The following is a 14,842-nucleotide window of genomic DNA, read 5'->3' on the forward strand; positions in this document are numbered from 1 at the left end:
TAACAGAGAGGGATTGATGTTTGATTAGTTCTGGCTGCCTGTCTTTATCATAATGGGGTCGTTGGCTTAGGCCTGTCACGCAGAGCAACAGGGATGGATGAAGGAGTATGGGCTATATGTCAATATGAGCTATTGATACGACAACGTGCAGCTTGGGATTCTGGTTGTGGACTTTGTTAGTGGAGGCTGAGGACCGGCTAGACACCCCCTCGATGGTTTCAGGTTCAGACTGCACCAACAACAGTATTAAGGACACATCCTGAGGTTCCCTTCCCTCCACACACAGGCCTGGGTCAAATATGTATCTCTCCATATTCCCTAGACGTCCTCCCAGGCGCGCTTGACTTAGCTTTGAGTTTGAACGTTTGGGGGCTATTCCATTGGTTCCATGGGTTCAGTGCAGCTCCTTTTAAATCATTTGACATAATATATTTGACCCAGGTTTGCTCTACACAAGATGTATTTTAACTAATAGAACCATATTCATTCAGGCGGGTCACTAATAACAAACAAAGTTTTGTTTTGGTAACTGTAGTGTTAAGCATCCCCCTTCCTGTCTCCCACTGCTCACAACCCGGAATGTCAAAGGGAGACAGATGTATAACTCTTCTCCAGAGAGACACTTCACAAACTAAACAACATATTTACATACAAAGATTTAAAAATGACATATAAAAGCAGTAAATTGGGCCTAGAGTGGGCATAGAGCAGGTACTGTAGTCACTTAGCTAGCAGGTACTGTAGTCACTTAGCTAGCAGGTACTGTAGTCACTTAGCTAGCAGGTACTGTAGTCACTTATCAAGCAGCACTTAGCTAGCAGGTACTGTAGTCACTTAGCTAGCAGGTACTGTAGTCACTTCGCTAGCGTCACTTAGCTAGCAGGTACTGTAGCCACTTAGCTAGCAGGTACTGTAGTCACTTAGCTAGCAGGTACTGTAGTCACTTCGCTAGCGTCACTTAGCTAGCAGGTACTGTAGCCACTTAGCTAGCAGGTACTGTAGTCACTTAGCTAGCAGGTACTGTAGTCACTTATCAAGCATCACTTAGCTAGCAGGTACTGTAGTCACTTAGCTAGCAGGTACTGTAGTCACTTCGCTAGCGTCACTTAGCTAGCAGGTACTGTAGCCACTTAGCTAGCAGGTACTGTAGTCACTTAGCTAGCAGGTACTGTAGCCACTTAGCTAGCAGGTACTGTAGTCACTTAGCTAGCAGGTACTGTAACCACTTAGCTAGCAGGTACTGTAGCCACTTAGCTAGCAGGTACTGTAGTCACTTAGCTAGCAGGTACTGTAGTCACTTAGCTAGCAGGTACTGTAGTCACTTAGCTAGCAGGTACTGTAGTCACTTAGCTAGCAGGTACTGTAGTCACTTAGCTAGCAGGTACTGTAGTCACTTAGCTAGCAGGCACTGTAGTCACTTAGCTAGCTCTGTGCCCTGCAGGCCAGGTGGTTATGTCCTCTTAGAAGAGTCTTAGAGTAAAATAATAGCCCATTTTATATCCTGGGTGTGTGCCAGCTTAGCTTAACCATTAGCATTGCATCAATCTGCCATTTTCTACTGTATCCATATTGGTTTTATTGGAGTAATTCAGCCATGTACTATAAAAGATAGGTACACATGCTGCTATTGTTAGGATGGGGCCAGAGGGACAGAGAGGGAGAGAGGCAGAGAGAGAGAGACAGAGGGAGAGAGCGGGGGAGAGAGAGGGACAGAGGGAGAAACAGAGAGAGACAGAGAGAGAGGGGAGGGAGAGAGAGGCAGAGAAGGAGAGACAGAGGGAGAGAGAGAGAGAGATTTTTTTACAACTTTTACAACCATCTAAAAACAAGTGACCCTAAAACATTCCATCACACAGCTCTACAATGTCAAGAGATGAAACCAGAGAAGAGTCCCCTCAGCCAGCTGGTTCTGAGGCTCAGTTCACCAACCCAAACCAACCCCATAGAGCCTCGGGACAGCCCTCAGAAAATCTGGCCCAACCAAATCATCACAAAACAAAAAGAAAAATATATAACCTATTGGAAAGACACCACAAAAAATCAAAGTAAACTTCAATGCTATTTGGCTCTAAACAGACAGTACATGGTGGCAGACTATCTGACCACTGTGACTGATAGAAAACTGAGGAAAACATTGACTAAGTACAGACTCAGTGAGCACCGTCTGGCTATAGAGACCGGTCGTCACAGACAAACCTGGCTGCCCAGAGAGGACAGGCTGTGCTCACTCTGTTCCAGAGGAGAGGTAGAGACAGAGGTGCATTTCCTACTACACTGTGACAAATACTCAGACCTAAGAGCATATTTCTTTCCCAAAATTATAACTCAATACAAAGAATTTGAAACTATAAAAGATGAAGAAAAAATCAAATATTTATTGGGTGAAAAGCCAAAATGTGCAGTTTTGGCAGCCAAATATGTGTCCTCCTGCCACAACCTGAGGGACAGCCAGTGAAAAATGCAAAGTAATGTTGATAATATTTCCCATTTAGCTTAGTTTTGTTTTGTCTTTCATACCAGGTCATATGTCTTCTCAAGTCATATTGACACTGGTCTACTACTGTTGCTTTAATTTATTGTTGTTCTGATTAATATTGTTGTTGTAGTTGTTGTTAATGGTAATCCCATGTCCACTACTACTGTTATTATTGCTGTTGGTCCCACCATTTATTTATATATAAATATATATATATTTTGTATATATATACATATATATTTGATTTTGATTTTCGATATGTATACTTTGACAATGTAAGTAATAACGAACTTGCCATGTCAATAAAGTCAATTGAATTGAATTGAATTGAATTGAGAGAGAGAGAGGGACAGAGGGAGAGAGCGAGAGAGACGGAGGGAGAGAGAGGGACAGAGGGAGAGACAGAGAGACAGAGAGAGAGGGGAGAGAGAGAGAGGCAGAGAAGGAGAGACAGAGGGAGAGAGAGAGAGAGAGAGAGAGCGGGAGAGAGACAGAGGGACAGAGGGAGAGAGGAGAGAGACAGAGAGAGGGGGAGGGAGGGAGGGAGAGGCAGAGAGGGAGAGACCGAGGGAGAGAGAGAGAAAGACTGAGGGAGAGAGACAGAGAGAGGGGGGCGGGAGAGAGAGGGACAGAGAGAGGACCAACAGAACTCTCTGGCTGGCTGTAAGCCCAGATCTGGTTGGCCTGGACAGCTGTAAAATGTGGCACACTACTTCTATTAATCTGACCTGCCAATCACACCCAACCAACTCAGAGGAGTAACCAACCCACTCTACACACACAGAGAGAGAGAGAGAAAGAGAGAGAGAGCGAAAGAAAGAAAGAAAGAAGTGGGAGAGAGAAAAAAGTGGGCGCGAGAGAGAGACAGAGAGAGGGAGAGAGAACGAAATAAAAACCTAGCGGTCAAACAGGGAAATGGTTCCAATAGTGTTTCCACCATTCATTTTTCCAATATGGGATTTTAGAAACACTTAAAATAAGGGCTGTGTTTCATGTAGGCTTACCCTGGGGTGATGTTTTGAGAACCATGGAAATCTCTCACGGATAAGGAGACTTTGGAGGAATTTTGAATGGCAACCTGCTTGCCCTCTGCAAGGACACAACAACACATTATTATACACATTTATAAATACATTTCTCTTAAAGTTTTGCATGCACATGCAGTATGTAGAAATACAGTATATAATCATGGAGTATGTAGAAATACAGTAGATAATCATGGAGTTTGTAGAAATACAGGTAGATAATCATGGAGTTTGTAGAAATACAGAATATAATCATGGAGTATGTAGAAATACAGGTAGATAATCATGGAGTTTGTAGAAATACAGTAGATAATCATGGAGTTTGTAGAAATACAGTAGATAATCATGGAGTTTGTAGAAATACAGGTAGATAATCATGGAGTATGTAGAAATACAGGTAGATAATCATGGAGTTTGTAGAAATACAGGTAGATAATCATGGAGGTTGTAGAAATACAGGTAGATAATCATAAAGTTTGTAGAAATACAGGTAGATAATCATGGAGTATGTAGAAATACAGGTAGATAATCATGGAGTTTGTAGAAATACAGGTAGATAATCATGGAGTATGTAGAAATACAGGTAGATAATCATGGAGTATGTAGAAATACAGAATATAATCATGGAGTTTGTAGAAATACAGAATATAATCATGGAGTATGTAGAAATACAGGTAGATAATCATGGAGTTTGTAGAAATACAGTAGATAATCATGGAGTTTGTAGAAATACAGTAGATAATCATGGAGTTTGTAGAAATACAGTAGATAATCATGGAGTTTGTAGAAATACAGTAGATACTCATGGAGTTTGTAGAAATACAGTAGATACTCATGGAGTTTGTAGAAATACAGTAGATACTCATGGAGTTTGTAGAAATACAGTAGATAATCATGGAGTTTGTAGAAATACAGTAGATAATCATGGAGTTTGTAGAAATACAGGTAGATAATCATGGAGTATGTAGAAATACAGGTAGATAATCATGGAGTATGTAGAAATACAGAATATAATCATGGAGTTTGTAGAAATACAGAATATAATCATGGAGTATGTAGAAATACAGGTAGATAATGATGGAGTTTGTAGAAATACAGTAGATAATCATGGAGTTTGTAGAAATACAGTAGATAATCATGGAGTATGTAGAAATACAGTAGATAATCATGGAGTTTGTAGAAATACAGTAGATACTCATGGAGTTTGTAGAAATACAGTAGATAATCATGGAGTTTGTAGAAATACAGTAGATAATCATGGAGTATGTAGAAATACAGGTAGATAATCATGGAGTATGTAGAAATACAGGTAGATAATCATGGAGTTTGTAGAAATACAGTAGATAATCATGGAGTTTGTAGAAATACAGTAGATAATCATGGAGTTTGTAGAAATACAGTAGATAATCATGGAGTATGTAGAAATACAGTAGATAATCATGGAGTATGTAGAAATACAGGTAGATAATCATGGAGTTTGTAGAAATACAGGTAGATAATCATGGAGTTTGTAGAAATACAGGTAGATAATCATGGAGTTTGTAGAAATACAGGTAGATAATCATGGAGTTTGTAGAAATACAGTAGATAATCATGGAGTTTGTAGAAATACAGGTAGATAATCATGGAGTATGTAGAAATACAGGTAGGTAATCATGGAGTTTGTAGAAATACAGGTAGATAATCATGGAGTTTGTAGAAATACAGGTAGATAATCATGGAGTTTGTAGAAATACAGTAGATAATCATGGAGTATGTAGAAATACAGTAGATAATCATGGAGTATGTAGAAATACAGTAGATAATCATGGAGTTGTAGAAATACAGTAGATAATCATGGAGTATGTAGAAATACAGTAGATAATCATGGAGTATGTAGAAATACAGTAGATAATCATGGAGTATGTAGAAATACAGTAGATAATCATGGAGTATGTAGAAATACAGTAGATACTCATGGAGTTGTAGAAATACAGTAGATAATCATGGAGTATGTAGAAATACAGTAGATACTCATGGAGTATGTAGCCCTATTGGAAAATTCATTGAGTTGTTTGAGGATAACATGGTTACAGCTGCAGGTGAAGGACAGGTAAAGGACAGGTAATGGACAGGTAAAGGACAGGACAGTGAGATGATCCATTTACACTGAAGGAGATGCTCAGTCTCCATTTTGTCTCTCCTTTTCTGTGAAGTAAACAAGTATTTGTGCAACGACTAGAACGTGAGATCCAGTAATACATGCTCCTAGTTTGGAGCTGCTAGTTGGGAGGGCTGAGGTGTCTTATTCTGGATCACATTAGTTGGTCTGACCAAAATGCTGCTAGGCTGTAGCTGGACTGTGCCGGTCACAGAGGACTGGTTTGCTGTGAGCATTTGGAAGATACAATGAACACCTGTACCTGCACAACTTATTTTGGTGCAGTTAGTTGTATTGTTGAGTCTGAATAGAACGGGTCATTTTACAGATTCAAAACATTTAAAAGAAGCGTTCCTGATTTCCTAAACATATCTATTATATAGTCAACGTTTTGCCATCATGATTGTGATTCTTCATGTTAAAAACAAGCTCTCATTCAAGGGGAAATACATGTTTGATAAGGCAGAATAAAAAAAAGATCATGGATCGAAAACCTTTTATAAAGAACACGTGAAGATATGAAAAGTCACTCCCTCTTTGCCCTTCTAAATGTCCTAGAACAAGAGAAAGGAGTCAGTCACTCTAGCCAAAAGGGTCCCCTGAACTCACACGTCATTTAAATAGAAGGAATAGACAGAACTCAGACAAGCCGACACTGGAGACATTCCATCATAGCTGTGTTTCTACACACCCAGCGTCCCCATCCATCACAAACTCATCAAGGCACAGTCACACTCCAGGTTCCCATGAAGAACCATCCTCTGTTTCACATGACTTAACATTCCTGAAAGCAGAGTGACAGCCCCCACTCCACAAACCCCAGAACACAACAATAGTGTCCAACCCCACTAACAGAGTGGGAGGGAGCAGACAGACATAACCTGTTCGTCAAGTGCAGGCACCATGGAAACGCTCTCATGGTTTGTTGGTGGAAGCCCTGTTAGCTGTTGGAATGCGTCGTTATTGACCTTTTGTTGGGTTCGTGCAATACAAACCACATTCCCATGACTATTCTCTTAACTCTCTCTCAAATAACTTTTGTACTTTTGTGAAGGTTACAGGTGGTCATCTTGTGTTTTATTTATTTATTTAAATTCATGAAAAATACATCAGCAACTTTTTAATTAATTCCTTTAATATAAAGGCCTGCTGTGTGTGCGTGTGGCTGATAAATCCTCTCCTCATTGCTTTGCGGTCCATTTAACCAAGACACATACACACAGTATTGTACCAGTGCAGTGGGTCTCTGTTCAGCCCAGCCCACCTGCCGTTAGCTTATTGTTGAGCGGTGCCTCTGAAGAGCACAATGAGACCACTGTCAGAGGAACAGAGGGGCAGAAAAGAGAGGGACGGAGCTGGGGGCAGAGCAGGGAGGGATGGAGGAGAGAGGGATGGCGCTGGGGGCAGAGGAGAGGGATGGAGCTAGGAACAGAGGAGAGAGGGATGGAGGAGAGAGGGATGGCGCTGGGGGCAGAGCAGGGAGGGATGGAGGAGAGAGGGATGGCGCTGGGGGCAGAGCAGGGAGGGATGGAGCTAGGAACAGAGGAGAGAGGGATGGAGGAGAGAGGGACGGCGCTGGGGGCAGAGCAGGGAGGGATGGAGCTAGGAACAGAGGAGAGAGGGATGGAGGAGAGAGGGACGGCGCTGGGGGCAGAGCAGTGAGGGATGGAGGAGAGATGGATGGCGCTGGGGGCAGAGGAGAGGGATGGAGCTAGGAACAGAGGAGAGAGGGATGGAGGAGAGAGGGACGGCGCTGGGGGCAGAGGAGAGAGGGATGAGGAGAGAGGGATGGAGGAGAGAGGGACGGTGCTGAGGGCAGAGGAGAGAGGGATGAGGAGAGAGGGATGGAGGAGAGAGGGATGGAGCTGGAAAAGAGGAGAGAGGGACGGTGCTAGGGACAGAGAGGAGAGAGGGATGGAAGAGAGAGGGATGGAAGAGAGGGATGGAGGTAGGAACAGAGGAGAGAGGGATGGAGGAGAGAGGGACGGTGCTAGGTTCAGAAAGGAGAGAGGGATGGAGGAGAGAGTCCTCTTCCTCCTTATATATATTCTTATCACCCATCTAGCCACTACAGGGACCTCGTTTTGAGCCGCTGTGATGCAGACATTTCCTCCTGACTTCTCTAGAACTTGGTCAAAGTGGGAAGCCATTAGAGGACCTACTGAATAAAGCAAACAAGTCATTCTAATATGACTATTATTCCCCCAGGTTCCATTCATCCAGCTCTGTTCTGTTATTCCCCCAGGTTCCATTCATCCAGCTCTGTTCTGTTATTCCCCAGGTTCCATACATCCAGCTCTGTTCTGTTATTCCCCCAGGTTCCATTCATCCAGCTCTGTTCTGTTATTCCCCCAGGTTCCATTCATCCAGCTCTGTTCTGTTATTCCCCCAGGTTCCATTCATCCAGCTCTGTTCTGTTATTCCCCAGGTTCCATACATCCAGCTCTGTTCTGTTATTCCCCCAGGTTCCATTCATCCAGCTCTGTTCTGTTATTCCCCAGGTTCCATACATCCAGCTCTGTTCTGTTATTCCCCCAGGTTCCATACATCCAGCTCTGTTCTGTTATCCCCCAGGTTCCATTCATCCAGCTCTGTTCTGTTATTCCCCCCAGGTTCCATACATCCAGCTCTGTTCTGTTATTCCCCCAGGTTCCATTCATCCAGCTCTGTTCTGTTATTCCCCAGGTTCCATTCATCCAGCTCTGTTCTGTTATTCCCCCAGGTTCCATTCATCCAGCTCTGTTCTGTTATTCCCCCAGGTTCCATTCATCCAGCTCTGTTCTGTTATTCCCCCAGGTTCCATTCATCCAGCTCTGTTCTGTTATTCCCCAGGTTCCATACATCCAGCTCTGTTCTGTTATTCCCCAGGTTCCATTCATCCAGCTCTGTTCTGTTATTCCCCCAGGTTCCATTCATCCAGCTCTGTTCTGTTATTCCCCCAGGTTCCATTCATCCAGCTCTGTTCTGTTATTCCCCCAGGTTCCATTCATCCAGCTCTGTTCTGTTATTCCCCAGGTTCCATTCATCCAGCTCTGTTCTGTTATTCCCCAGGTTCCATTCATCCAGCGTTCCAATTCCATTCCAGCTCTGTTCTGTTATTCCCCCAGGTTCCATTCATCCAGCTCTGTTCTGTTATTCCCCCAGGTTCCATTCATCCAGCTCTGTTCTGTTATTCCCCCAGGTTCCATTCATCCAGCTCTGTTCTTTTATTCCCCCAGGTTCCATTCATCCAGCTCTGTTCTGTTATTCCCCAGGTTCCATTCATCCAGCTCTGTTCTGTTATTCCCCCAGGTTCCATTCATCCAGCTCTGTTCTGTTATTCCCCCAGGTTCCATTCATCCAGCTCTGTTCTGTTATTCCCCAGGTTCCATTCATCCAGCTCTGTTCTGTTATTCCCCCAGGTTCCATTCATCCAGCTCTGTTCTGTTATTCCCCCAGGTTCCATTCATCCAGCTCTGTTCTGTTATTCCCCCAGGTTCCATACATCCAGCTCTGTTCTGTTATTCCCCAGGTTCCATTCATCCAGCTCTGTTCTGTTATTCCCCCAGGTTCCATTCATCCAGCTCTGTTCTGTTATTCCCCCAGGTTCCATTCATCCAGCTCTGTTCTGTTATTCCCCCAGGTTCCATTCATCCAGCTCTGTTCTGTTATTCCCCCAGGTTCCATTCATCCAGCTCTGTTCTGTTATTCCCCCAGGTTCCATTCATCCAGCTCTGTTCTGTTATTCCCCAGGTTCCATTCATCCAGCTCTGTTCTGTTATTCCCCCAGGTTCCATTCATCCAGCTCTGTTCTGTTATTCCCCCAGGTTCCATTCATCCAGCTCTGTTCTGTTATTCCCCCAGGTTCCATTCATCCAGCTCTGTTCTGTTATTCCCCAGGTTCCATACATCCAGCTCTGTTCTGTTATTCCCCAGGTTCCATTCATCCAGCTCTGTTCTGTTATTCCCCCAGGTTCCATTCATCCAGCTCTGTTCTGTTATTCCCCCAGGTTCCATTCATCCAGCTCTGTTCTGTTATTCCCCCAGGTTCCATTCATCCAGCTCTGTTCTGTTATTCCCCAGGTTCCATTCATCCAGCTCTGTTCTGTTATTCCCCCAGGTTCCATTCATCCAGCTCTGTTCTGTTATTCCCCCAGGTTCCATTCATCCAGCTCTGTTCTGTTATTCCCCCAGGTTCCATTCATCCAGCTCTGTTCTGTTATTCCCCCAGGTTCCATTCATCCAGCTCTGTTCTGTTATTCCCCCAGGTTCCATTCATCCAGCTCTGTTCTGTTATTCCCCAGGTTCCATACATCCAGCTCTGTTCTGTTATTCCCCCAGGTTCCATTCATCCAGCTCTGTTCTGTTATTCCCCCAGGTTCCATTCATCCAGCTCTGTTCTGTTATTCCCCCCAGGTTCCATTCATCCAGCTCTGTTCTGTTATTCCCCCAGGTTCCATTCATCCAGCTCTGTTCTGTTATTCCCCAGGTTCCATACATCCAGCTCTGTTCTGTTATTCCCCCAGGTTCCATTCATCCAGCTCTGTTCTGTTATTCCCCCAGGTTCCATACATCCAGCTCTGCTCTGTTATTCCCCAGGTTCCATTCATCCAGCTCTGTTCTGTTATTCCCCCAGGTTCCATTCATCCAGCTCTGTTCTGTTATTCCCCCAGGTTCCATACATCCAGCTCTGCTCTGTTATTTCCCCAGGTTCCATTCATCCAGCTCTGTTCTGTTATTCCCCAGGTTCCATACATCCAGCTCTGTTCTGTTATTCCCCCAGGTTCCATACATCCAGCTCTGCTCTGTTATTTCCCCAGGTTCCATTCATCCAGCTCTGTTCTGTTATTCCCCCAGGTTCCATACATCCAGCTCTGCTCTGTTATTTCCCAGGTTCCATACATCCAGCTCTGCTCTGTTATTTCCCAGGTTCCATACATCCAGCTCTGTTCTGTTATTCCCCCAGGTTCCATACATCCAGCTCTGTTCTGTTATTCCCCAGGTTCCATACATCCAGCTCTGTTCTGTTATTCACCCAGGTTCCATTCATCCAGCTCTGTTCTGTTGCACTGACCGATGTAAATAATGGATGATAAATCATTGAACCTGACAACTGTAGGGAAATCAGGTGAACCATATACCCTAGTTTATTTAGTAGCATGATGGTTAAACACAGTTACTCAGAACTAGCTGAAAGTTATTTCCGTCTCAGAGAGACAAGGTGATGTAGGCTGATAGGGTGGATGTACACTTTATACAAGAACTGGATTCAAACCTGCCTTCGCTCAATAATACTGTAGCTAGATATATAATAGGTATAAAGATATGAACTATTACATGTAAACAACATTTTAGCTTATACATTTCCCCTTTCTGTTCAGTGCTATATCTGGTAGAATTGGAACGTGGTAGGTTGATATCCACTGAAATAACCTGGCTACAACGCACACAGTAAACCAGAGGGCGAGGAAGACGACAGCTTTGGTGACGACACACCAAGTTCCCTGTTGAGACAACAACTTGTCTTGAGGCAGTTGTTTTTTATTTTCATGTTCTTCTACAGTGTAACAGAGGGCATAGAAATATAAAAGGGCATTATAGTGAAACAGCATTGGACCAGAATAGAACCCCCCCCCCCCCACTGCGTTCCCTGCTAGCGGAGTGCACAGCACCTCTCAGGCTGACAATCTACACACAACAACGGCGACATAGAAAAATAATCTAGAATGATATTTCTTGAATGATATTTCTATGAACGGGGATACTGAGTTTATTAAACAACATTTTTAAAAAGCACCACAGTGGAGGTAAACACGGAGAGAGGGAACGTTGACAATAAACAAAACATCAGTCAACGTTAAAACAACAGAATCCCGGGAGGGTGGACTCCTGTAGCTTAAATGTTGCCCGTCCTGTCATTTCATAACAAATAATATGTGTTATTGTTTTTAACAGAAGGAGGCGAGAATGGAACAACCAAGTTGGGGGGGGGGGAGGCTTTGAAGCCAGTGGTCGGCCATATTGCCACTCCCCAGTGAGATCAGTCCTCCATAGGAATGAGTGGAATTCTACAGTATTTCAATTAAATGTAAAGGACAAAATGACATGTATTTAAGTATTTGTTGTTGTAGTGAGGACAGTAACATTAGTACTCTAAAAATGATACTTTAAGGATTTAAAAAAAAATAATACATTTTTACATATTAAATTGTCATGTTTAGCTCAAATAATATAATTTCAAAGTTTGCATTAAGGTGTCTGTAACAGAATACACGTGTCAAAACGAATGTAGACATTAATACATGCTTTTCTATAGCTTTCAACATCTCTTTTTCTTTTTTTACAATGGAGGAATACCAAGATGGCTGTGTGGTGGCTTCAATACAGCGCCCCCTGTCAGTCATCCAGAGTTTATACACATCATTGGGCCAGACACTAGCCGAAGAGCTCACTCACGCAGACACACACACGCAGACACACACACACACACACACACAGAGCGAGCTGTCAGGTTGGAGCTGCTAAACGACACTTCCAGATATTATAGAGGGTTACTGTGTGTGTGTGTGTGTGTGTGTGTGTGTGTGTGTGTGTGTGTGTGTGTTTAGGCGACTGTGGGGTTCACCTGCTGATGCTATGTAACAAAACAAGCTTTCCTTGGTTCCAGAATGAAAGAATTCTCCTCAGAATTACACCGTCCTCTTTCAGCTGAACATAAAAACTAAATATAATAGTCATTCATAAATGCAAAATAGTAGAAAAACAACAACAGCCAGATCCATCTCTTTCGCTTTAGATTTAAACATGTACTCTTCTTTAAGTATATATAGATTTCTCTCTAAACAACTATACGTCCACATAATAATACAAATGGCAGTGAATTGTTTGATAATCTAAATATTGTTTTACTTTTAAAGAAACTTCAATGAAGAGATGACATAATATAAACGCAATGACTTTGAATGAGCGACCTAGATCATACCATGTTTACAACATAGGTTTAGCTTACAGGTGAATGAATGAGCGACCTAGATCATACCATGTTTACAACATAGGTTTAGCTTACAGGTGAATGAGAGTCCCAGGTCATACCATGTTTACAACATAGGTTAAGCCTACAGGTGAATGAATGAGCGACCCAGGTCATACCATGTTTACAACATAGGTTAAGCCTACAGGTGAATGAATGAGAGACCCAGGTCATACCATGTTTACAAGATAGGTTAAGCTTACAGGTGAATGAATGAGCGACCCAGGTCATACCATGTTTACAACATAGGTTAAGCCTACAGGTGAATGAATGAGAGACCCAGGTTATACATACCACGTTTACAACATACAGTGGGGAGAACAAGTATTTGATACACTGCCGATTTTGCAGGTTTTCCTACTTACAAAGCATGTAGAGGTCTGTAATTTTTATCATAGGTACACTTCAACTGTGAGAGACGGAATCTAAATCTAAAAATCCAGAAAATCACATTGTATGATTTTGAAGTAATTAATTTGAATTTTATTGCATGACATAAGTATTTGATACATCAGAAAAGCAGAACTTAATATTTGGTACAGAAACCTTTGTTTGCAATTACAGAGATCATATGTTTCCTGTAGTTCTTGACCAGGTTTGCACACACTGCAGCAGGGATTTTGGCCCACTCCTCCATACAGACCTTCTCCAGATCCTTCAGGTTTCGGGGCTGTCGCTGGGCAATACGGACTTTCAGCTCCCTCCAAAGATTTTCTATTGGGTTCAGGTCTGGAGACTGGCTAGGCCACTCCAGGACCTTGAGATGCTTCTTACGGAGCCACTCCTTAGTTGCCCTGGCTGTGTGTTTCGGGTCGTTGTCATGCTGGAAGACCCAGCCACGACCCATCTTCAATGCTCTTACTGAGGGAAGGAGGTTGTTGGCCAAGATCTCGCTATACATGGCCCCATCCATCCTCCCCTCAATACGGTGCAGTCGTCCTGTCCCCTTTGCAGGAAAGCATCCCCAAAGAATGATGTTTCCACCTCCATGCTTCACGGTTGGGATGGTGTTTTTGGGGTTGTACTCATCCTTCTTCTTCCTCCAAACACAGCGAGTGGAGTTTAGACCAAAAAGCTCTATTTTTGTCTCATCAGACCACATGACCTTCTCCCATTCCTTCTCTGGATCATCCAGATGGTCATTGGCAAACTTCAGACGGGCCTGGACATGCGCTGGCTTGAGCAGGGGGACCTTGCGTGTGCTGCAGGATTTTAATCCATAACGGCGTAGTGTGTTACTAATGGTTTTCTTTGAGACTGTGGTCCCAGCTCTCTTCAGGACATTGACCAGGTCCTGCCGTGTAGTTCTGGGCTGATCCCTCACCTTCCTCATGATCATTGATGCCCCACAAGGTGAGATCTTGCATGGAGCCCCAGACTGAGGTTGATTGACCGTCATCTTGAACTTCTTCAATTTTCTAATAATAACAGTTGTTGCCTTCTCACCAAGCTGCTTGCCTATTGTCCTGTAGCCCATCCCAGCCTTGTGCAGGTCTACAATTTTATCCCTGATGTCCTTACACAGCTCTCTGGTCTTGGCCATTGTGGAGAGGTTGGAGTCTGTTTGATTGAGTGTGTGGACAGGTGTCTTTTATACAGGTAATGTGTTCAAACAGGTGCAATTAATACAGGTAATGAGTGGAGAACAGGAGGGCTTCTTAAAGAAAAACTAACAGGTCTGTGAGAGCCGGAATTCTTACTGGTTGGTAGGTGATCAAATACTTATGTCATGCAATAAAATGCAAATTAATTACTTAAAAATCATACAATGTGATTTTCTGGATTTTTGTTTTAGATTCCGTCTCTCGCAGTTGAAGTGTACCTATGATAAAAATGACAGACCTCTACATGCTTTGTAAGTAGGAAAACCTGCAAAATCGGCAGTGTATCAAATAAGTGTTCTCCCCACTGTAGGTTAAGCTTACAGGTGAATGAATGAGAGACCCAGGTCATACATACCATGTTTACAACATAGGTTAAGCTTACAGGTGAATGAATGAGAGACTCAGGTCATACCATGTTTACAACATAGGTTAAGCTTACAGGTGCATGAATGAGAGACCCAGGTCATACCATGTTTACAACATAGGTTAAGCTTACAGGTGAATGAATGAGAGACCCAGGTCATACCATGTTTACAACATAGGTTAAGCTTACAGGTGAATGAATGAGAGACCCAGGTCATACCATGT

The sequence above is a fragment of the Salvelinus namaycush genome, chromosome 32 (genome assembly GCF_016432855.1).
Source record: "Salvelinus namaycush isolate Seneca chromosome 32, SaNama_1.0, whole genome shotgun sequence".
NCBI lineage: Eukaryota > Metazoa > Chordata > Actinopteri > Salmoniformes > Salmonidae > Salvelinus > Salvelinus namaycush.